The following is a 24,565-nucleotide window of genomic DNA, read 5'->3' as shown; positions in this document are numbered from 1 at the left end:
TTCTCTTTTTCATTGAGCCATCATATTTAGCCAAGTATCTACTCTTGACCTAGTCACTGGCTATGTCTGTACTGCTTAACAAAGTATGGCCATAGGGTGGGTGTGAGAACGGGAATGTTGCTCATCCTTACCACACATTCCTGGAATGGTTTTGGGCCATGCCACCTAGTCCTTTCTTTGCAAGACAGTGCCCAAGATTTGTTTATGGAGGAAATCTGAGGGGTCATTCCTAATACAGGATATGAAAAGGATGGAACGGGACAGGCTGCCCGTAGCCTACACAGTTCCTGAGCCCCACGGCAGTGGCAGTAATGTCCCATCTGCCCTCGTGGTGCCTTCTGGCACTTGCAAAACAAATCCGCAGTTTCATGCTATAAAAATATCACTCTAGTGGGTTGCACCTCAGTGCTATATCATACAGTTTGAAATGAAAAAAACACACACTACAAATAGCAGTAAATCTATAAGGACCAGCAAGATAACAAGGGAATTCAAAGGAAACCAGTAGCTAGGGCCGTGCCGAGTGCCAACCTATGCCACTTGGCCTGAAAGCCAGAGGACTCTCTATGACCTTGTTTTATTCAGCAGTACAAGTATTTTCTCTTTAAACTCAGTGGGGAAAAACAGGCTGTCCTTAAGTGGAATTAGTCTCATTCTACTGTAAAAGTCTAATTTGGATTTGCTGAATGCTGCAGTAGGAGAAGCTATTAGTAAGGTTTAGGTGAGATCAATCCCACCCCAAGTGCTCCAGTTCGGTGGCTATACACTCATTTGTGGGGGTTTTGTTTCGGTGGGAGGTGGGATTTCTAGGGGCTTTTACACGTAGTCTTTTACAATGGCTAGCTGGATTTCCCCCCATTGGGAGAATTGTGGAGGTTCAGGATTTTCCTTCAGAAAGTACATTATATATTCAGAGTCTGCTGGTAACTGCTGTATTTCTGTGTTTGTGCAGCAGAAGAGAGTTTGCCCTTGCTTGAGAAAGGGAAATTCAAAAAACAAATTTCAAATTGCACCGTCACAGGTGTTGAATCTTATCTTATTGGAACAAATGTAGACATAAACCCCTACAGTGTGGTCTCAGGTTCAATAAACAGCTTAGTTATTAAGGTTAAACAGTGCTCCTGAGAGATATGCTAATGTCCACCTTATTTTTAACCAACGTAGTTTGAACGATTTTGCAGTCTGAAGGGACACTGGGTTGGAATGGCTCATATAGCAATGATTAATGATTGGATCTAGCACTGGAACATAAAAGCATCTTTTGAGAAATTATTTTTTAAAAAGGTTTATTTAACAAATATCCTTTAAACAAATTGTTAAAAATGGACTGCATTTTACTTAGTAATTAAAATATCTTGTATTTTTTTCTTAGTCCAAATAAATACTGAAAAATGTACAGCATCACTAGAAGTGATTCTTTGCAAGGACTACATTTTCAACCAAAGAAAAAAGTCATCTTTTTTCTAATATTGAAAATGTAATACAGTTAAATACTGGTATAAGTTCAAGGTATGAATTGAATTAACAGTTAACGTAATTTAAATAATGCATTGATTTAAAATTGAAAAGATTTAAATACTGAATCTGTTGTAAAAAATAAAAGGTTTCCTAATACTTCTGCTATGTCAGTGGTGGTATATAAACACAGGGCCAAGCTATTGCAGCCAGTAAAAGACAAGCTTTTAACATTACATTATGGTGTACCTTATTATAGAAAACATAGCTACACTCTAACAGATATTCATAAATTCAATTCTTAAATAGCATTCTTGTGAGTAGCAAATCTTTCTTTAAAATATTCTTGGCTAAAGAGAATTATATGTCAAATTTTTAATGTCTAATGAAGCAAGTCATTCTTCTGGCCTGGAGAACTGACGGTATAAATCACTGCAAAGCAACCAAATCTTCAATTGTGTGAAGACTGGGTATCGGTTGAAAAGCAGTTTGCAAAAAACAGCATGAGGGGGTTCAGCAATTGTCATGTCTTACGGTCTAGACAAATTGGTCTGTTGCATAAAAAAAGAGGTGGTTTTGTAATTGTCAGAGCTGCAGAATAACTCCAGACTCTTGTCATCAAGGTGAACTGTCTTCCTGCCATGCACCTGTTGCCAGAAGGCAGCAGAGCAGTTGCACAAGTTTCAGCAGGGACATATGCTGAAGACCAGCCTTGCTTAGCTGAAGTCAGGCATCTTGTAACTGAATATTCTCTCCTACTGGAAAGAGGATGGGATGAAAAATATCAGGTTTGGTTTTCAGATCATGCAGGAACATATGTAACGAGGTAATATGCTGCACTTTCATTTGCAAACTGTGCAATTTTTGTGCAGAGTGAGAAACCCCAATGTCCAGAAACCAAGCAAAAGTTTGTTTTAAGGTTCAAAACTCTGTTTAAGATTTGTGTCACCAGAATCTGTCTTAAAATCTCAGTGCTCAGACCTGAGAAACATAGAGATACCTGTTCTTGCTTGTTGTAAATGAAAGGCACAATATTGATGTCAATAACGACAAAAGCATAAACAGGAGATTATGCTGTCTTATTTCAATTCATGATCAGCCTTAGGTATTCACTCTTGCACAGTGTATTTTGACCTAAACAAATGATTTAATGTCTCTGCCTAAAAGCATGATTGTTTAGGTAAAAATTCACTTTGCAAGAGTGAATATCTAAGGCTGATGATTGTATCATCAGATTGAGGATGCAAGTGAATGTAGTGTAGCAGACCTGTTTCCGAATCTATAAGTGATGCTAGCATCACTCTTAGGGAACCAGGTGCCCACCACATGCTATACAAAATATCATGCCTTTGGAACTCTCACAGCAATATAGCCATAAAAACTATAAATCAGAGTTATTTAAGGCTGTAATTGCACACTAAAAGACAAAACTATCAAAAAAAATGGTCAGATAACTTCAATATCCTGGTGTTCTGTCTTTTTACATGTATGCTCTCTTACTGTGTGTATGGGTATTGTATAAGGATGGGTATTTTATACAGTTCAATATATTTAGGTTAGTTCTATATATAATCTCACCATCTCATTCATTCTGTGAAGGTGTGAAAATAAGCTGTAGAAATAAGAAAATATTTGCTAGTAGTAGAGTTTTACTATTCTGATTGTCAGTGTGAAATTTATAGCTTTTTGTTTCCAAAGCACTTTCATACTTTATAAATGTAACTAGGTAAATTAAAAGATATATTGAAGCAGTTTCTCTATAAATGATGTTTAACACATGTAATCAACACAAAGTAAGTAAAGTGAGAATAATCCCGGTACGGATTTATACTTTGCTTATCAGAAGTTTCGTCATAAATCCATCAAGGTAATTTCTTTCTCCTCCCAGTGGAATGAGAACAGTAGATACAACTTTTCTCTTTATTTGCAAACAATCATCATCTCAGAGGAGAGCTTTTATTCTTTCTTTTCGCAACAATCAAAAAAGGACAAAGCTTTAGGTGTAAGGGTTTGTGTTCATGTATAGAGGTGTAAGAACAGGGATTGTCTGTGTGAATGCAGCTTCTTTTTTTAACATCAGAGTCACTGTGAATAGACAGAAAACACATAAAACAGAAAATGTGTTAGATACAATGGGCAGTGTTATATAATTTATGTATAAGGGGAAAAGAAACTATGACTCCATCCCTTATATTTAAAAAAAAGCCAGAATTCTTTTGTAAAATGCCATCATCATACACAAATGTAGAGAACGCAAACTTCCTGCACATGGCTGGAAAATCTTGGATGCTTTTGTAATGAAGTCAACTGCTTTAATTAGGCTTTTTCCACAAGAAAATTAGTAAATATTATTCTGTAAAATGTATATAGATTTCCAGTTAATGGCCACTAGAAGATACGTGAGTCCTCAATAATTAGATTTTCCATTAAGCAGAACGTTGAAGAAACTGAGGAAGGGATAGCTTTTTTTGCTAAAATCTGAATAATTTCCTTGTCTTGCTCTGTAGAGTCTCCATTCAGGAATTCAAAATGTGAATCTGATATTTTATTTAATGAATGGAATTTTATTTTTTTTTAATTAGAAAAAAATTACACATATAGCCCTGATATACCAAGGTAAAAGAAGCTGATAACTAAACCAACATGCATACATACTGGTTCTGATCACAGCTTGTGTCCTGATTGTGTTTGCAAACTCTGAATTTGTCTAATTATCATTGATAACTATCAGTTATTTTCTCTAGAGAGGTACATGATAATCCTTGGATCCTCTGGCATTTCACTTCAGAGCCTGACTAATCCTTGAGAAAGCCTTCTTAGCTGCCCAGATTATCTTTACGCTTGTCTCTGACAGTTCTAGAGGAATCAAAGTTTGACTACAGACTTTGTCTAAGAGTTTGAAGTGATTTACTTACAATTACCCAGACCATTTAGTATTCCGAAGTTAGGAACTGAGGCTTTAAACTTTATTTCATAGATGAAATGAGGAAGGTATGAGAGATCTGGTTTATTGTTCTTGAGTAAATGACTCTGCTGGAGACATGACCTGCCACTTTTTTATTCTTGATGGATTTGCTTTAGTGATGGAGGCTTCCTGTCTAGATAATTTGTGTTGCTGTAGTACAGTGGGGACATAATTTCAGAACAATCAGATGATGTCAGGTCATCATCTGTCAAGAATGGAAGAGATTCATTTCATCAATGAAGAGAACATTCATCATTCATTTATGAGATCTTCTCACCAATGAATAGTCTAAGAGTTTTCTAAACTGAGGACCAAGCTGGCCAGTTGTGGGCATGTGCTTTAAAAGAAAGTTAACGATTCTACAGCTAATTTTTTTTCCCTACATCTTTCCTTGGTATATTACTCACAGTATGCATACCACTCCTTCCATGATAACATGATCTTTTTCTGGGAGCTTTTGCTAGTTTAATTCAGTCCCATAAGAAATGGGGCACAGGGATGTGGAGAAAGGCTTTAAACTAAAAGTACAGTTGAAGGTATATGACTCCTTAATCTTATAAATTATTTATCTATGGTTCTTAGCTGTGCACTGGAATAAACCATCCATTTTATTGATGCACCTTTTAAGAATGCTTAAGAACAGCTACAAAATATTTGCAGAAGGAGTACACAGGTTCCAGAACAATATCTTAATATTGTATGCCTTGGGATGCTGAAAAGGACACCTGAGTGGGAAGAGCAGTTAGCTACTTCAGGGCAGCAGCCATATTTCCTCCAGGTTTATTCTATCAAAGGAAAACACTCATGCAGGCAAAGCTTAGAGGAAACACTTGTAGGAGAGATTAATGAAATAATTCAGTCAATAGCACTAATTGGAATTTAAAAGAATGAACAGATGGTCTTTATGTGACTGGAAGTATCAGGATAAAAATCAGCACATGTGTTTGCTAAGATAGCTCTGCTCCAGGAAAACACACCTGTTTACTTTTCTGATAACAAAAATATTGTTAATACAGTTTTTATTTACAGTTATCTTTGCAGTTAAATTACTCTGCAGTGTTTTAGTCCCTTTCGTAATCAGACAGATAATCAGCTTTAAACTAAATATTATTCATATAAGTGTTTTTCCCGATGGGTCAAATAACATTAATCATAACATCAAAATAGCAAGGTGATCTTTCCCATTTCCTTAATCCTATTTACACCATATGGCAAACACAGTCCGACTAGAAATAGAACAAATGTTATGTCCTCACAACTGGGAAGCAGAGTTTCTTCCAAGCAATAACAAATGAAATTCCCATTTTCACTGGAATGTATTTATAGTAGATCTCCATATTGCTTATCTTCCTAACTACATTTGAATTGAAGTATAGCTACAACTTTTCCTACATTACATAAAAAAGGAATGGGCATTAAATATTTTTCCTTAACTTAGCCAAGGCACAAGTGCTGCTGTCACAAAAGGGTTCACCCTGTGTCACCCTCTGACTGCCCCTTCCTAAAAAGTGTCTGTCATCAAAGGATGTGCTACGGCAAGACCTCAAACCAGTTCTTGGAGTTTCGTGGGAAGCAAGACCCGATTCCAAGGATTCCCAAGCTCATTTTGAGTTTCAGAAACCCAAGACGTGTGGCTGCAACATGGTTTTATTTGGAATCTGAGAAAACAGGTTGCCTTCTGTGTTCAGATGGCTTTGTGTGCTCAGGTCTACTGAAGTGAAAACAAATTTGACTATAAAACAAGTATCTAAGTATTTAACTGCTAGGTTTGGAATGCAATTGTAAAGAGGAAAATAAAATAACATGAATCTCTGCGTGTTTTCATTGAACTCACTGAAGATCTTCCTTTGCTGCTTTCCTATTCCTTATAACTTTGGGACAATTGGCACATACAGAGTTTTCTGAAACTGCATTTTCTTACTGAAATTTCTCAGGATATAAATCTCCTCTACTATCTTACTCATGTCTTTAAGAAATTTCTTCTAGTTCATCTTTATTCTATAATTCAATCAGAATTTAACATTAAATAAGTATAATTCAGAGTTTTCCCCAACTCTGGGTTCTTTTCGCATTGGTCTTTAAAAGGGAAAATGCAAATGCATCATTCCCCTCTGACTAGGGAACTTCCTTGAATGTACCTTTAATCATATTTCTTAATTAACCTTTGCATGCTAAGCTGAGTTCATACTACTCAATAAATTTTCAAATGTAATAAATGGCAAATAATAATAAAGTAATAATTAAAATAAATAAACTGTAAATTTTCCCAAGAGTTGCCTGTTCATATTTCATAATAAAATAAAATTCTAGTCATTAATGATTAGAATTAAATGAAGACGATATCTGCTAGCCATAGAATGAACCAATTAGGCATGAGAGCATGCTTTCCCTTTCCCTGCCTTCTTCCATCTTTTACCAGTTTTAAAGCTCCTGATGTCATGAGAAACACGTGCTGTGTCTTTTAGTTCAGCTCACATAAATTCAGGGGCACTGTATCTACTTGCCAAATGGATATACGTGATAGCATGCTTTCTTAAGATAGCTAGCTCTGCAACTCTACTTTTAGCCTTGATAGTGATGAAGAGTCATTAATAATTAATAATTTGTAAACTTTCTTTTGTATGTCATAATTAAAAAAAAAATATGCACAACGCTTTTTAAAGAAAAAGATGGTGATGTGGAGCTTCAGCTTCTAAATTTGCAACAGAGTGAGTGCTGCAGAAAAACAACGGGTACAAGTTCTACATTCATAAAGACCGTCTGATTCGGGACCAATCAGAGACCTAATTCAGACCAAAACTGAGTAGATAGCTCAACTGATAGGGCTTGTTCGTACATTTTACATTTAAAATGTTAGCCTTTGCAGGCACAGTAGCTGGCAATGGTGGAAGGGAATGGCACTGAAAGAAAACAATGCCTGGTGAACCATAAGTAGCCCATGAAATAAAAAGAATCATAGAAACATTTAGGTTGGAAAAGACCTTTAAGATCATCGGGTCCAACTGTAAACCTAGCACTGCCAAGTCCACCAAAATGTTGTGTAATATTGTTACTAGGTCCGACTTCTACTGAAAGATCTTAAAGAATTTCTGGGTCTCTAAGGTATTTTTATACTTGATATATCAATATTGATATTGTACTGAAATTCAATAATTCAATTGATAAAAATTAATAAATAATGATATTAAAACCTTTTCATGCAGACTAGCTTTTACTCCAAAGAATGTGCCTGTGCACTTATAGTCATTCTGTCGTATTTGTGATGCATATGAACCATATGAAAATCAAGGCTAATTGTTATACGCAAAAGTAGTATGGAAATGGCATTTAATATATTTTTAATGGCAGTTTAACACTGAGAAATGAAAGAACAAAACAACTGTCTACAATATGCCCTGTAGACTAGGGTTTTGAGAATCTACAATCCCCACAACTAGGACGGATTCTTGGTCCAGGTCTGAGCTCTTATCTACATTACAGTCAATGGAAGAAACTTGAATCCTAATACGAATGTTTTCTCTATGATGGTGTATATTTTTAAAAAATTATGAAAACACGGTACTTTTCAGCTGCTAGAATTTCTTCAGTAAGAAAACAGTTAAAGCTAATTTATAATTAGATCGGTAGCAGTTAACACAGCAAAACTTCATGGTTCCTTGAATAGTTGGTCCCATTTCCAGTAAACAGTTCAGAAATCAGGTCAGAAGCAAATCAAAAATACACGTCATGCCCTCAAGCCAGGAAACATGTTTGCTATATCATTTACAAAACCTCATTAAGTTTCTTACAAACCATGGGTAGCAAGTTATAGCAAAAAAAGGTGGAATAGAACAAAAGTAATTAGAAGATAATTTAGCCCCACATAAGCCCCACAGAGCTTAGCAGTTGGAGATCAGCCCACACTGTGAGTGAATTTCATTTAAGCCTCCTTGTCTTGCTTTGGAAATTAGAGAGTGACAAAAATGTACCTTGTTAGAGACATCAGACTACATTTCACCCCACTGAAAATTTTCCTTATCGTGTGCTAAATCTTATTATCCATATGGTTGTCATTTAGGCCACAGCTACCCCATTTATCTTTTATTGTTCTTTAATTTTATCCATAAATAACAGAATTTCAGAAAACTTAATTCTCGTCATCTATCACTATATGTAATGAGCATAAAATTAACTAAAGAAAACTGTAGCTTTGCACAGATGGCCAAGTGCTGTCTGATAATGGTTCATATGATGTCTTTCATCACCACCTGGATATATATCGCTGCTTAAGTAAAACACACATACATATACCCCTTCTCATTGAAATGCTCTCATCTGCCTTGCATGAAACCTGATTCTAATACCCCTGTCAGCTTCTTTTTATTCTCTACCATAGCCCCAATTCTACAAGGCACTTAAGTCAGGGATAAAATTAAGAATGTGGGCATCATTTGACTCTATGGGATTACATATAGGCTGGAGGCAAAATATGTTCCAAATTAGAAGCTTTCCTTTGAAAGCGTTTGGATCTTAATGTTAAAAATGCCCTAAGTGTTTTGCTGAATCAGAGCTGCTAGGGAGAAGTTCAGAGGGTGAAGAAGTGATTGCCTCCATCTTCTAAATTTGATAACTTACCATTCTCTTCTACACAGCAATTGTTGTGATGGCTTGCAGGAATTCTTCATAGATAGATAACCCATTCAATCAATTAAGTAGTTATCACTGCATCACTCTTTGTTTCACTTATGGCTCATTTTAGAAAAGAAGTTTGTATTTTCAGTCTCTTTAAATGCTTTTAGAAGCGCTCAGAAGATGAGCTTTAGCAATTTCCCATGGGAGTAATTTGTACTTTATGTATTATTTCCATGGTAACTTCAGAGAACAGAAACACAGTTGTATGCTATGTTACATCCATCTTAATTTAGTTTAGGACATGTTGTGTTTTTTTTTTTCACAGGGTCAGGTTTTTTTTAACAAAATATTAAACGGCCTGTAAAATGAAGATTGAAAAGGCAAATGTCCTTTAATATAATACTGAAGTCCTTTTTCACAGTACATTAGTTTTCATCTTTGAATAAAATATCAGGGATCTTATTATTATTATTATTATTAGCAAAGCAGCAACTGAAATCTGTTGTAAGTTTTCTGTGACAGAACTAGAATACAATGACGTGGAATTTATCCTGAATCACTCAGAAACTTGCTCCCTGACCTTTTTGCTGTGCTATTCCTAGTTAATGGAAGTACTAGTCATGGACAGAGGCAACTTTTTTCAAGTGAATCCAAGCAGCTGATTGGTTTGATATATCCTCAGGAGACATCCTCAGGTGCTTCTGTCTTTGCTTCTTTTTAAATTACAGTGTTGAAGCACTTTTCTCTGTTCCTCCCCATCCCACACATTCTGTCAGTATAATTAACAGATTTTTATGCTCTGTATCCTCTTTAAACCAAACAAGCATACTTTGACTAACCACAATGCTTTTATAATCTTTTGGTTCCCAATTCTGTGAATAATTACTTACAAATATAATATATATTTATGTAAAATACATATATGTCTCACTAAATGGGACTCCCTGTTCAACTAGTGTTGTTACTTAGTATTGTTGCATAGGTAATGTAATTCTCTCCAGAGTCAGACTTTTTATTGGTTGTCTTCATATTTATATCCTTTGGCGAAATATGTATTAATTTTTAATTAGATTACATAAGATGTATTGAGATAATGAAGGATCTGTAATAAATAAAGCTACAAGAAATGAAAACAGCAGGTACTACTGTTGGGGATAGTGGCATGCTAGCGAGAGACGTTTGTTAAAAGATTAGGTTTCATTTCTCTTTGCGTGTATGTCCTCCTAAACATTAAGAAATACTATGTAAGACACCGTACAACTTCATCATGAAGCTGTCAGGGTGCAAAAGCATGCTTTCCAGATCCTGAAATATACAGGGTGGAAAGTATTTTTACAAAATATCAATAGAAAATATACTTCAGGGAACAGTTGTGCTGTGTAGAGACAGAATTACATTATAGTCGTCTCCATTAAGATGTCAGCAGTCACGGATTGATTCCGTGAAGTCATTTCCTGTTTGCAGCAGGGGGAATAGTGATCAGCTGTATGATGGAAACAATTCCATTTAATTATACATGATGTTAACTTATCACCAGTTTAATGACAATCACTGTGTCTCAAGTACAACTTTTTAGAATATTTGCATGTTTACTTCACAGTGAGGCCATTTATCACTGGAAGACCTTGGGGGTTTTCATATAAAATAACTCTTCATTTTGAAATTCTAAGTGATTTGCACTAGAAATTTTCAAGAAGGGTAACAGGTGAAAATTGAAACAATGTTTCAACAAAGCATTTCAAAACTGTTTCTATTAGACTCCTCTTATTTTTCTAATTTCTATAGGCGGGTTGACTTGAATTTCCTGATTTGTTCCTTTTTTCCATCTTTGAAATGTTCCTATATGTTTCTCGCTCACTTCTGTTTTAGAATGCATTGATTTGGGCACACGGTTTCAAAGCGGTGAAAGAAATTTGGTGCATTAAGTTTTGGCTGTAGCAGAGAAACGTGGAGATAGGATTTTGTGGGAAGTGCTTTCTGTAGCAACGCCTTCATCTGTAAAGATACTTTTGGCTCTCCTCAGCTCCCTTCTCCTACTCCTCACAGCCTCTTCTCACTTCTTACAGTTGCTCCCACTGCTTGCTCAACTTGATGCCTAGAGGGGGCCAATAGAAAGGCTTGAGCATATTTTTGCTCATTATATGCCCTTCATTGTATGTTTTCTTCTCATATTGTTTTTGGGATTAAAAAAAAGGATAGAAAATCACAGCTGACATCCAGACTCACTTTGCTAATGGATAAAATGATCCTTCACGAGTAGCTTTGAGAGAAGGCATTGAAAGCAGGGTCATTGCATTTCTATAACTGTGATTTCAAAAAAGGAGAGGAGAGAATCAAAATAGTTGGTTATCAGTGGAGGCACCAAGTTCATATATTGTGCATATATTGCAAATCCCATGGACCTGCAAGGTTTGGATATGGTGGTAAAACAAAAATGTTGATAGCAAACACTGTAGCAGAATCTCAAGGTTTTTTATATCTTTTTCTGAATCCTTGTGAATAATTTTACTGCCTATCCAGAAAAAATGTCTTCATTACATAAAAGAAAACCTCAACATAAGACTGAAATTAACGGAAAGGTAATATTTTGTCCTTTTAAGTATTATGTTTGATTTAGCATGAATTTGAAATTCATGTTTTGTTGTTCAAGTGCAGGCAGACCGAGAATATAAGTTAACTTTCCTCAGTTTTGTGTAACACAACTTTTGTTTGTCTTGAGTTTTTTTATGAAATTATTGTTAGATAATAATTACTAAATATTAACCAAGGTGGCATTAAAGCAAAACATAGCATCACATTTTGTTTGAAGTAAATACAATCTGACTACAGAAATCTCCCAAAGATCACCTCCTTGAAATCATTTAATTCAACATAATCTTTGCCTTTCAAAATGACTGCCTCACTCTTTTCTGTCAAAAGCTGTTATATCAGAGGAGGCATCCGATCTCTTTTACCATAGAATCATTTAGGTTGGAAAAGATCCTTAAGATCATCGAGTCAAACAATGTAGCATTTAGGAAGTGTGCCAAAACATAGCAGATGTGGGTTCTCTTACCTGCTTGTTCTATGAGGATTTAATTTCATATTTCCCAGGCCTGGGGTAAATTCTTCTTGAAGGTGGGTCTTTGTATTGCCAGAAAAGGTAAAGCCCATGAGGCCATGAAGTGAAGCCTCAGGAAGCCTGTCTTGGTAGCACTATATGTAGGTACCAAGGTTGCCTTTCAGTCTGTGAACCTTCACAGAAAAGAATAAGGGATGTCTCCAATGCAGATCGTAACGTAGCGTGGCATTTCTCTATGGGACCCTTTCATTCTCATAGCTTTTCCTTTTTGGTGCATGGGTTCTGTGAAAAAATGGTGTGCTCACACTTTTAATGATTATTGTAACATGTAAAGAGACAAAACTTAACCAGCACTTTACTGCATATTTGAGAGCATTAGACAGAGGAGACCTCTAAAGTCAATCTGACCTACCCACAGCAACCCTGAACTTCAGCTGGAGAAGAAGTCCTGAGGAACTCTGCATCGTACCATGCCATTATAGACAAAATCTTGAGAGAATTTAGGAGTCAAAATCTAAGCATCAGCTTAATCTATGAGAATTTTTCAATTTTTCAAAACCGTGTAATTTTGACTGCATGTGAGCAGATCTGTTTTAGGAGTGACAGAAATTACTGGCACAGCGGCTATGCAGATGACACTCCACATTCCGCTAGCACTACCTTGTGGAAGTGGGGTCAGTGTCTCAAGTTTTAACTTTTTCTTCTAACTTTTAAAATTATGTCTGCTTTTGAGGTTTTGTGTTCTAAATCAGCTTTTAGGGCCATTCTTACCTGCAGTGCAGTGACTGTTTGCCAACTCTCATTAAGGAATATTTACTATCATTTGCAAAAGTAAAACTAGGCCATTAATCCTCCCTTACAGTGTGACCTCATTGTATATTGAGATGGTGCTGCTGCTGTTGCCAGTATCAGTGCTTTCCTCCTGAAGGTGACAAAATGCCTTGAAGATGCTAATGAAGTAGGAGTCCCAACACCCCTGCAAGATAATTAGGTAACTTTACTCTGCATTATAGATGTAAGAAATTCGGGTGCACAGAGGACTGATGATTTTCTCCAATGGGCATAATATTTTAAGACATAATAAATTATAGGGCCAGAGTTAAACAAAAGCTTCTGTATTGCATTGTTCACTCCTATCATAAAAAGATATTACAGTGGCATATTTTCAGTGTGAGAATGCTTGCTTTCTGTTTTTCCAGTCATCCCCTGCGAATTCAAATGTATTTCAAGATGGGGTTTTGAATTGTCAAAAAATTAAACCTACTTCCATAATTGTTCTTGCCTCTAACTTAAACAAAATTAAATAAATCTAGGTAGCATCTTGTCCTGGTTTCAGTTGAAATAAAGTTAATTTTCATTCTAGTAGCAGGTATAGTGCTGTATTTTGGATTTAGTATGAGAATAATGTTGATAGCACACTGATAGTTTTAGTTGTTGCTAGGTAGTTGTGGTGTTCACACTAAGCCAAGGACTTTTCAGCTTCTCATGCCCTGCCAGGGGCACAAGAAGCTGGGAGAGCACAGCCAGGACAGCTGACCCAGGCTGGCCAAAGGGATATTCCCTACCATAGAGCGTCATGCTCTGGATAGAACTGGGGAAGCCAGCAGGATCACCACTCTGAAACAGGCTGGGCATGGGGTTGCTGTTTTTTTTAACCTTCTGCGTGTTGTGAGCAATTGTATTTGTGCATCACCTGTTTTATTATTATTGTTGTTATTGCTATTGTTATTACTACTACTATTATTGTTCTCTTCCTTTATTATCCTATTAAACTGTCTTTATCTCAGTCCACGAGGTTTTTTTCCGATTCTCCTCCCCATCTCCTTGTGGGAAGGAGGGGTGAGTGAGCGGCTGCATGGTACTTAGCTACTGACTGGGGTTAAACCACAACACATCTCCATCTATGGAGATTTTCAGAACTGGACTGGATAGAGCCCAGAGCCCAGAACCTTATTTGACCTCATGGCTGACCCTGCTTTGAGCAGCAGATTGGACTAGAGACCTCCTGAATTTTCCTACGTATCAATGTTTTTGATACTGCTAGAAGCTGCACACCATGACAATTAGATGCATGAGCGCATTTTCAAGTTGATTTAAAGTATATTAAAAATGTGAAATAAAATTATTATCTATTGCTTCCATAATAATTGTAAAATATGTTTTGTCTGTGAAGTTACAAGAAGCTATGCATAACATTTATACAATGAGTGTAAATGAGCTTATGTTGAGTATAAATTTATCATTAGTTTGCACCATCCAAACCCTAGAAGCCTAGGGACAGCAGCCTAAATACCATATCCTTTCTGCAGATTAATGCATTAATTGGCACACAGTGTACGTAAGCTTGTTTATTTAATGAAGTTCATGATGGTCTCTGTGGGTGAATGCACACATTAAAATAGTACAAAGCATGCCTAACACTTTTTCTTCCTTTAATTCCTGGAACTTTTTTGTGTTAATTCTTGATTATTTTCTAGACTCCAAGCTTAAGGCAGAGGTAATCCATAATTAGGGAAATCTAGGAAACCCCTGAAATCTGGGTTGTGCTCTCTGTCTCTCAGCCTGACTTGCACTGTGTCAATAGGGAACTGAGAAGAAGTTATCATGATACTCTGTGGAGCCTTGACAGATGAGAATGCTGCCCTTTGCATTTGAAAGATTATTTCACCTCCTGGCTTGTGTAGGCAAGCTATCTTGAAAGTTGACTGTCTGAGGGTGAATAACTAGATCCAGGCTCTTTTGCAAGGTCTTTTCACAGACAGAAAGACAAAGAAAAAGACCTAATGCCCCCCATTTGAATTTGCAGTTCACAGTGCAAAAACTGCTGCCTGTCAATCTAGTAAGAAAATTCTGCCAGTGAAGGTTGCTACAGAAATCAGTACAAAGAGGGTGCCAGAAAAGTAACTTACTCCGGAAAGTAAGGATAAAGGAAAAGTTAAAGAAACAAAAATGTTGTACCAGGACAAGCATTTGTTGCCAGCTGCTGCAGCACGTTACTTGTAAAATGTGATCCAGAGGTCAAAGCCATTTAGTGGTGACTGGCTGTAGGTAGTGTCAGGATCTCTTCTTCAGTGAATAACTGTAAAGCACAGCATCTAAGGAGGTACGAAGGGAAAAATTAGTCTAACTCTGATATATCTGAACTTTATCATCTGTCCTCACTTGTCCAAGTAAAACCAAAGAGTGTGATCTGATTTTGTTCCAACAAAGACAATATATATGGAGGATGTGAAAGAGAATAACAGAATGCAAAGCAATTGCCTCCTTTGATTTTACTTACATAAAATATTTATAACTTGCATTCACTTTCTGTTTTCCACTCATGTTGAAGCATAAAACTTAATACGTATGTGGAGAGTGTACATCTTAATATTTGTCATCTTGTGAATGGACCACAGTAGCAATCTGAAATCTGACCTCCTCTCTATTGTCTGGCTACTCAATTCGAGCTGTTGTGGGACAACTCTGCATACAGAAAAATGTCTGAAGTATTCTATTTTTTGCATGTATTATGTATATTTCATTATCGTAATACTGGCAAGATTGTAAATGCAGTGAATAAGCAAAGTGCAGATCATGTCCATAAAGCTATGGCCATGTGGTGGGTTGACCCTGGCTGGAGGCCAGGTGCCCCCAAAGCCGCTCTGTCACTGCCCTCCTCAGCTGGACAGGGGAGAGAAAATATAACAAAAGGCTCCTGGGTCAAGATAAGGACAGGGAGAGATCACTCACCAATTACCGTCACAGGCAAAACAGACTCAACTTGGCAAAAATTAATTTAATTTATTAGCAATCAAATCAGTGTTGGAAAATGAGAACTAAAACCAAATCTTAAAACACCTCCCTCCACCCCTCCTTTATTCCCAGGCTCAACTTCACTCCCAGCTTCAACATCCTCCCCCGCAGTGGCACAGGGGGATGGGGAATGGGGGTTGTGGTCAGTTCATCACAGGGTGTTTCTGCCGCTTCTTCCTCCTCAGGGGGAGGACTCCTCACACTCTGCCCCTGCTCCAGCCTGGGGTCCCTCCCACAGGAGACAGTCCTCCACCAACTTCTCCAACATGAGTCCTTCCCACAGGCTGCAGCTCTTTACCAGCTCCTCCAGTGTGGGTCCCTTCCACGGGGTGCAGTCCTTCAGGAACAGACTGCTCCAGCGTGGGTCCCCCACGGGGTCACAAGTCCTGCCAGCAAACCTGCTCTGGCGTGGGCTCCTCTCTCCGTGGGGCCACAGGTCCTGCCAGGAGCCTGCTCCAGCAAGGGCTTCCCACAGGGTCACGCTTCAGTGTGGGATCCTCCATGGGCTGCAGGTGGATATCTGCTCCACCATCATCCTCCATGGGCTGCAGGGGGACAGCCTGCCCCACCATGGTCTTCTCCACAGGCTGCAGGGGAATCTCTGCTCCGGTGCCTGGAGCACCTCCTCCCCCTCCTTCACTGACCTGGGTGTCTGCAGAGTTGTTCCTCTCACATCTTCTCACTCCTCTCTCTGGCTACAATTGCTCCTGGTGGTTTTTTCCCCCTCTTTAACCATGTTACCCCAGAGGCACTACCACTGGCACTGATGGGCTTGGCCTTGGCCAGTGGTGGGTCCATCTTGGAGCCGGCTGGCATTGGCTCTGTCAGACATGGGGGAAGCTTCTAGCAGCTCTTCACAGAAGCCACCCCTGTAGCCCCCCCCACCCACACACACACTAAAGCCTTGCCATGCAAACCCAATACTGGCCAAATGAAAGCTTCTTTTTCCTAAAGGGAGACATTTGGGTGCTGTAGCTCCCCAGATCAGAAGCATGCTCTGTAACAGAAGGGACACAGTGCTCAGGCAACATGTTGACTTCCCAGCTTGGGCATCCTGTCCTGTTCATTAGCTATTCTCTGAGTACATCTGGACAATATGGATATTAGTCCTCCAAAGAATGTGTACATGTTTAACACTTAGCAGACTTTCAGGGTCAGGTCCAATTAACTTAAAACCATGGCAGCAGGTAGCAAGAAGCCTATGCTGGGGCATTGACTTCCAGCACTGATAACATCAGTGGACCAGAACTAGAATCAGCAAAGAAGTTTAATTTTAATGGTCCATAAATATGACCTTGAAGAGGTTTGCGACACAGCGAGACCTACTGATTTTTAATTTATTTTTTTTTCTCAATGAAGAGCAAGATAGCAGGAGGTGAATACAATTAATGAAAAAATTAATCTGCAGTACAGATTCTCTTTCATGTTTCTTCTGACACAGCTGTACCAGCCCAAAAAAATCTTTTCTCCTGCCACCACTACTCTTCCCCAGCTCCCAGGTACAGCTCTGACCACTGTGTTCTTTTGCCCTCCCCAATTTACCTCTTTTGCCTTCCCCTGTGTGTGGAGAGCATGCATAGTGAGTTGGGTCAGCCTGCTTGCCCTTTAATCCTAATTTCTTCAGAAGTGGCATCCTTGAAACAAATCATATAGCAGGTTTTTCTTTCCTATGCATGATAATGGGGAGCCCTCTGGGTTTGGAATATACAGCCTGGACAGCCTCCTGAGTCCTGGTTGTTTGCTAGGTCTTCAGAGAGCAGATCAAGAGAGAACAACAGGCAGCAGCAATCTCCAGCCCTCATACTCTCTTCTTGCAAGGTATTTGGTCACCACCTCAGTCTTGGGGATTAGAGGATTTTGTCAGGATGGCTATGACTTAGAAAGTCCCTTCACGGATCTGATGCGAAGGCTCTGCAAGCCACACGTAGGGATTCTATGGCAGTGCGTGAAGCTTGCTTGCTTGCTTTCTGAAGCAGCCAGCACTCTCAATACAAATCAATATATTTCAATTAGCTACAGAGGCTTAAAATAACCAGGCTTAAAATCTGTAGAGCAGCTTTTAGCACTTTCCTTTGTCATTTTTTATCTTAAAAAAACAGTGAAAGTGAAGTAGAGAATATTAGTATCATGCAGTTAGATTAAAAAAAAATCTTAATTTGAGTCTTTTTAACTGGTATGCTTTCAATTTAACAAGACACCACTGAGTTTCTGTAGAAAACCAGCATGCAACAAGCAAGCTATTCTTTGCAAGCTGTTGGGCTTGGTGGGTGCTTTTTTGTTCTCTATTGGGATTTAACTTGAGGTCAGACTATGTATGGGCTAAGCTGATGCTTCATATACAATACTGTTGGACTTTTTGCTATATCAGAACTGATAGGAGAAGCTTAACAGGAAAATTGTGTATGTGTTTCTGCAAAAAAGAGATTTCTGGAGAAAGAGAAAACAAGAAATATCCAAAGTCCAACATTTACTGAGACCGTGGATGACCTAAATTCAAATCTCTTATTTCCTGGCTATTGGGAGCTTGCATTTATATTTCCCTATATCCTGGTCGTACCCCTGACTTTATGGACATTCTTATAAAAGACTCATTACTCTTTTAAAAATATCTGTATTAATTATGGTATTAATTTGGTATCCTATCCCTTCCAAGTTCTCATTATGATCCTGTAAATTCAAAGGGATCCTTTGGGCTTACTATTTCTTTGGAATACATAAAAAACAGGGAACAATGTGCCAAAATGGAAGGAGTGCATTATACTGCTGAAACGTCCCATATCAGCTGCCATAATTGACATCAGCAAATCACACATCCATTCTGATCTCAGGTGGGTGGGGGAATAAGGGTGACATGATGTCCTTTCCTATCCCCATCTGAAATCCATACATCACATATTTTCAATGGCTCAAATGCACAGTTTCCATAACATTGGTTTCAGTTTTTAATAACTCGCAGTTAACTGAATCACCAATCTGTCTTCAAATGCTCCCTTATCTTTGTTAAAAAACATACACACTGATGAGTTATTTCTAGTATAAACTAGTATGTTGTTTCTGAGATACTTTGATTTGCCATGCTGGCTGAAGCAGGAGTTGTTTAGAAAGCAATCTCTGCCTCCCATTGCAAAAAAACACACATAAAGAACCACCTGCAATGTGTGGATAGATGGGCAGTGACCAAGCCAGACTATGCATCAAATTTATGTCTCGGGAACTTTAGTATTAATAATTTTTACTGTCAACTTTTAATATCAAATAAGAAAGTACAGCACAGTGTTTTAACACACTCCAGAACACTTTATTAAATAGCATAGCGGTATGCTGTTGTAAATTGAGGTCAGGAGGAAGGGTAGCAGTACTTTACAGGCTTAGGAACTCGATATTCCGGTATACCACTGGGATAAGAGTCTATCTTCCAAGGCTGTTTGCAGCTGACAGTGCTATCAACAACTCCAGCTCATTAAGACAACAATAACAATAACAGAGTGGAAAAAAAAAAAAAGTTAAAAAAAAAAAGTAGTAAGTATCAGAGATATAGGTAAAAACAATAATTTTGTTTATCTCGAGCAAAAAAGGCAACCAAAAGGGACCCCTGGGACACCTGAGGGAAGAAACTCTAATGCTAATTGACATGATTTAAAAAGATGACTCTGTTAATGCCAACAGTCTAATTTAGTCATTAGCTCCCCAATGCTGAGGCAATCAAACCAGTTGTTATAATTTTAGTAGATGGATAACAAGGTATGCCTCAGTGTACAGATGTATGTGCTAGAAGGTAGGCTAAAAGAATGTGAAGAGAGCTTTCTAATAAATACATTTTGTATATCTTTTTATGAAACACCACTCCTTAATGTTTTTTGTCTGCTGAATGAGCTTCATTATATTTTGTGCAAATATGTAGTAGTAATTTGTCATGAGGCCACAGAAAAACAGAAAAAACAAACAAAACTATCTCCATCTCCTTAACTTCATCATTTCTCAAATTAAAAGGTTTACACTTTTGCATAAAAATAAATATTTGTTAGAGAGAAAGTGTTTTGTGAGGTTTTTCCTCCCTATACTGTATGCTTGTTCTGCAGCAACTGTCCCTGTATTAAAGAACTCCAGTGGTCACCTGGAAGCTGTCAAGGGTGTCAGAATTAAAAAGCGGTTGTACTTACATCCACGGCAGATGAAACTGGCTATCTGAGCCCAAAGGTTTGCTGCAATACTGTCCTCACATCTGTTCCCTGAGTACACTTCCCACTCTGAAAGTGTCCTATCAGTATCATGCATTTTTACTAAATGATGTGACAATGTCCTGTAATGGGTTACACTTGCTCTAACCAGCCTATATATGTTTTTATATATATATATATATGTAGTCTCTTTCCAGGCCTCCCTGCTGCCCAGAAAAGCTCTCTGTGCCTCTCATATGAAGTTGTTATCCTCTCTTGACTTTCCTCTTTAAACTTGCGATGAACTTTTACCTTTTTCAGTAAGTTTGCCCCAACGCAAAATGCCTGTTGTCATAAGAATAGGCTTCAAGAGAGGATGCTGATGCTTTGAAATCGAGATTCTGTCCCACTAACAGGATTGGATCAGTTAAGGAATGAATGTCTGAGAAGGGGAGTAGCCAAAAGCTCCAAAGATAAGGTGTACTTTTGCCATGTGGAGATCAGAGATTCAGTCTTTACTTTGACTGAATTGCTTTGACAAGCAAGGTGTGAACAAACATATATACAGATGTCCCTGTTTCCAAATTCTTTAAATGTAAAATTTTGAAAGGTCTATTTCAAAAGTTCTAACTGGTCTTTTTAATTAAAGAAAAAAAAAAGTGCAGCCCTCAAAAGAGTTGAAGTTTGAAATTAAATGTTTACTATTAATAACAGGTTATTTTTGCTTACACATTATTTTGGGCAGAAAAACATAAAAATACTAAAGATGAGCTTTTGAAAAAAAAAAATCTCTTGTTTGCCTAGCTGGTATCTGCCAAGAGTTCTAGAAATTCGATAGAATTAATGCCCTTCCATGACATTACTACACTTTATCCCTGGATGGTATAAATGGGCCTTAGAAAATGACACTGCCAGGAATGGATTAAGAGAATTAACTTGCATAAGGAGTCAAATCTCTGACCTCTACTTTGATTCACCTCTCATGAGTGCCGCAATCCACTGGGAGAAAGATGGAAGTGATAGCCTTTACAGAGCAGAGCAGACGAGTGCTCTTGTACGCAGAAGGGCTTTTGAGGAGTTGGATTGCGTGTGGGTCAGCCCAGTCACAATTTACTGCTGTCTACTGCTAGGGCAATTTGCATAGTGGAGATTTTTATACAGCTTGTTAAAACAAGTGTAAGGGAATCATTGCCAGACAGGAGACTACACAATGGGAATACTAACAAGCCACCAATCTGTCATTTGCTGTCTGATTTTTTTATTATTTTTTTTCCCTAATAATATCTTAAAGTATAAACTAGTCATAACCCACAGTGTACAGAACGGGCAAGTGCCTTACGATCCCTCCTTCCACACAAATACCTCCAGCTCTGTTTGGGAAAAGAGTAGCTTCGCAGCAAAAAGGAGCCAGTACAGCAGAAGCCATGCCCAAATGGTAGTTCTCCACTTCACTTAAAAAAATTTGCCAGTGTGGTGTGTTAATGTCTCCAAAGGGAGAAGAAAGAGAAAGAGTAAGGACAGGAGGAGACTTCTGCAACTGTGAGCACAGTCACGAATCGGGGTTGAATTTCTGTGACCACAATTCACACCTGGATGTCAGCAAAGCATTTTTACCCCTTGATGTTAATACATTTTCTACAGATGGTGTATGTGTAACAGAGGACTGCAAACAATTAAGCATATGCTTTCTGACATTTGAACCATGCAACACTGTGCGTGATAAGGGAAACATGTCTGTACCTCAAGTAGAAAGAGATTTGTAAAGATTTCTCTTGTGTAGGGTTGTAATGAATTACAATTTTGTTCAGTATTGAGAAGGGATTGAGCTAGGACTTGGGTCTAAATTCTGGTATTTGTAGTTGTATACCACAACCACAGCTGAATTTTTGACTCCAAGAAACAGTTTCTCAATTTATTGAGAACAGAGATCTGTGCAGCTGAGAGGAAACGAGCATCCCCGGGGCAAGGGAAGCCCTTGGTAGCGCTGCAGGTTACCTGCCAAGTGGACCCTCGACAGCTCTAGAGCATACCCACCCTGCTACAGCTTTGATTCTGCAACTCCTGTGTGGGAAAATGGTCTTGCTTTGGTGAGCTTGTTACTCTACTTCTCTACTCAGAGCAGAGCAATCCTCACATGTTAGTGCTGTCACTGCTCACTTGCCCCATGATTGGTGTTCCTAGTCCTGACCTCCAAGTGACGCAACACACGCCTTGTACTATGTAAGTAGCTGCACACACTTCTAAACCTATCAGTTAGCAGGTATTATGAATGGCCACAATACAGAAACCAAATACTTCCCACCACCAAAGAAATTTCTAAATTTGTCATTCAAAGCTAAACCACGTTTGATCTTAGAGGTCTTTTCCAACCTTAAAGATTCTATGATTCTATGTTTGTGCATAAACTATGTCTGCTAGTAGTTTGCTTTCACTTATTTTATACTGAGTCCCATAGATCAAAAAGTGTGGCTTTGCTGAGAAAGGAAGGATATGAGACCACATTGACTTGTAACTGCAAAGTGTTTGCTACAGCTTTCAGCTTTCTGGTATGGGCTGCACCCTTCCTGTACCCCACAGAGCACCACACATCTCACCAAGCTCCTAGATAACCACAGAATCACAGTTCTGCACTGCTTCCCAGCTTTGTCTTTTCCTAATTGCGCTTTGGGATTTAAATATGATGTGCAAACATGGAGAATGGGTCACTCATTCACTTTTCAGAAGTGCTCTAATCCAATACAGCCACCTTAATGAAATGTCAGGTACGCCAGTCCCATTATTGTCATAGAGAGTTAGGTGATTGTGTGAAAATATGAACTTCTATAAAAAACTGTCTAAATTATCATCCTGGAGCTTGTATGGTATTGATGATGAAAGAGGCGAAGGAGTGTTTTTAAGGCTTTTTTTTTTTTTTTTTTTTTGTAGAAGTGCTTCATCAAGAAAGAATTAGAGCTCATGGTTATGTTATTCTTTATTCAGTAAAGCCTGTAGGAAGACACTCATATCCAAGATCATAATTTTGCAGGACAAAATTTCCGCAAAATAGGACTTTAGAAAACAGCTTTTCTGGGACTGGTATTAAACCACAGAAATACATCTTGCCTGTTTTTGATACTAGCCACTACCAAGAAGACATCGATGTTTAGTATAATTTAGTCCTCAAAGTCTCCAGTAATTTACATTTTAGCATTAACATCTGTATATTTGTATAATGTCTTCAAAGTATGTGAGGGGCTATATAGGCATGCAGTAATGATTCTGCCTTGGAAAGTTAAAAATCTGTCTGAGTGCCAACAAGTAAGGGACAGAACAATATGCTGCACTCAAGGATATATGTGTGTGTATATATATATATCTACATTTTAAATTTACAAAAAAATTAATACACTTCAAAGATTTGTAGTATACCTCCAAAATGATATTTTTAGGGTACATAAAATAATGCAATTTAAGTCTTACAGTTCAAATACAGAACTCCTTCTGAAAGAAGTCTAGTTATCACAATGACCTACTCCTTAAAATAGTTTTTTCTCAGCTATTAATATTTCAGCTGTCACCATTTGTACAATGTCTAGAACAGTTGAGGTTCCTACTCTGTAGGTCTTTAAGCACTGCAAGAATTAACATAATCATGATAATTATGAAAGGTGTATGCTTCTTAAGCAAGGTGCAACAATTGCACAACATATGACAAGGGGACTGCCAGTGGTAAAGCTGTAAGCAAACAAATGGGGCAACAGCCTTGTTTTAATGTACTACATTACAAGATGAGAGAGATAAGCCTGAGTGCAAGGAGATAAACAATCCAATACTCCAGTGGGATGTTGTGCATCAGAGACAGAATACAGTGCAGATCCTTTGAGACAAGAGTCGTCTGATCATATTTCTTGACTCTCAGCAGAAAACAAGGAGCAGTACATTTAAGCATGAGATTGATATGCTGAATTTAGGAACTGGGTTGAATGTCAGCAAGAAATGGGTAAGGTAGAAATATGAAAGCAGGGAGAACATGGCATTCTCATGTTCTCTAACCCACATGCATTAAGGTAGAAAAAAGTCTGACCCTATGGTTACGTTAATCTGAGAAATGTATTTTTTAAGATGAAATGCAGTCTTCCATATATAAGAAAATCTGCAAATAATCACAGACCAGCTGCAACATTTTGGTGTATCATAGATTAAATCATATTTTTAATCATTAAAATTTTCAAACATTTTATTTAAACAATTAATTCAAATACCATTTATGAGATATATTTGGAAAATACCCTACCAGTTATACCTTGGTAAGCCTTTGAATTTTTAGCTGAAATTTGTGCTAATCCAATACAACTACAGAATATTTTTATGGTTTGATGAAGTGCAGGGCAAAATGACAAAAGAAAGTAATGACATTTCTTCACATTTTCCTTGTCATTTCCTCCATAAGAGGAAATTTGTGACCATTAGCCGTTAAAGTGACCTGCATATCCTTTTGGAACATCATCATATCCATAGGACCTGATACTTATTGCCAGTAAG

At 37.9% G+C, this 24,565-nt stretch overlaps 1 protein-coding gene across 1 annotated transcript in view; it reads left to right on the top strand.

Annotated features, from left to right (window-relative positions):
* Window positions 1-24,565, top strand: part of GPC6 (glypican 6) — a 788,777-nt gene that overhangs the window by 342,339 nt on the left and 421,873 nt on the right. The window lies entirely within an intron of this gene.

The sequence above is a fragment of the Balearica regulorum genome, chromosome 1 (genome assembly GCF_011004875.1).
Source record: "Balearica regulorum gibbericeps isolate bBalReg1 chromosome 1, bBalReg1.pri, whole genome shotgun sequence".
In the NCBI taxonomy this organism is placed as follows: Eukaryota; Metazoa; Chordata; class Aves; order Gruiformes; family Gruidae; genus Balearica; species Balearica regulorum.
This window is presented reverse-complemented; position numbering and strand designations above follow the sequence as displayed.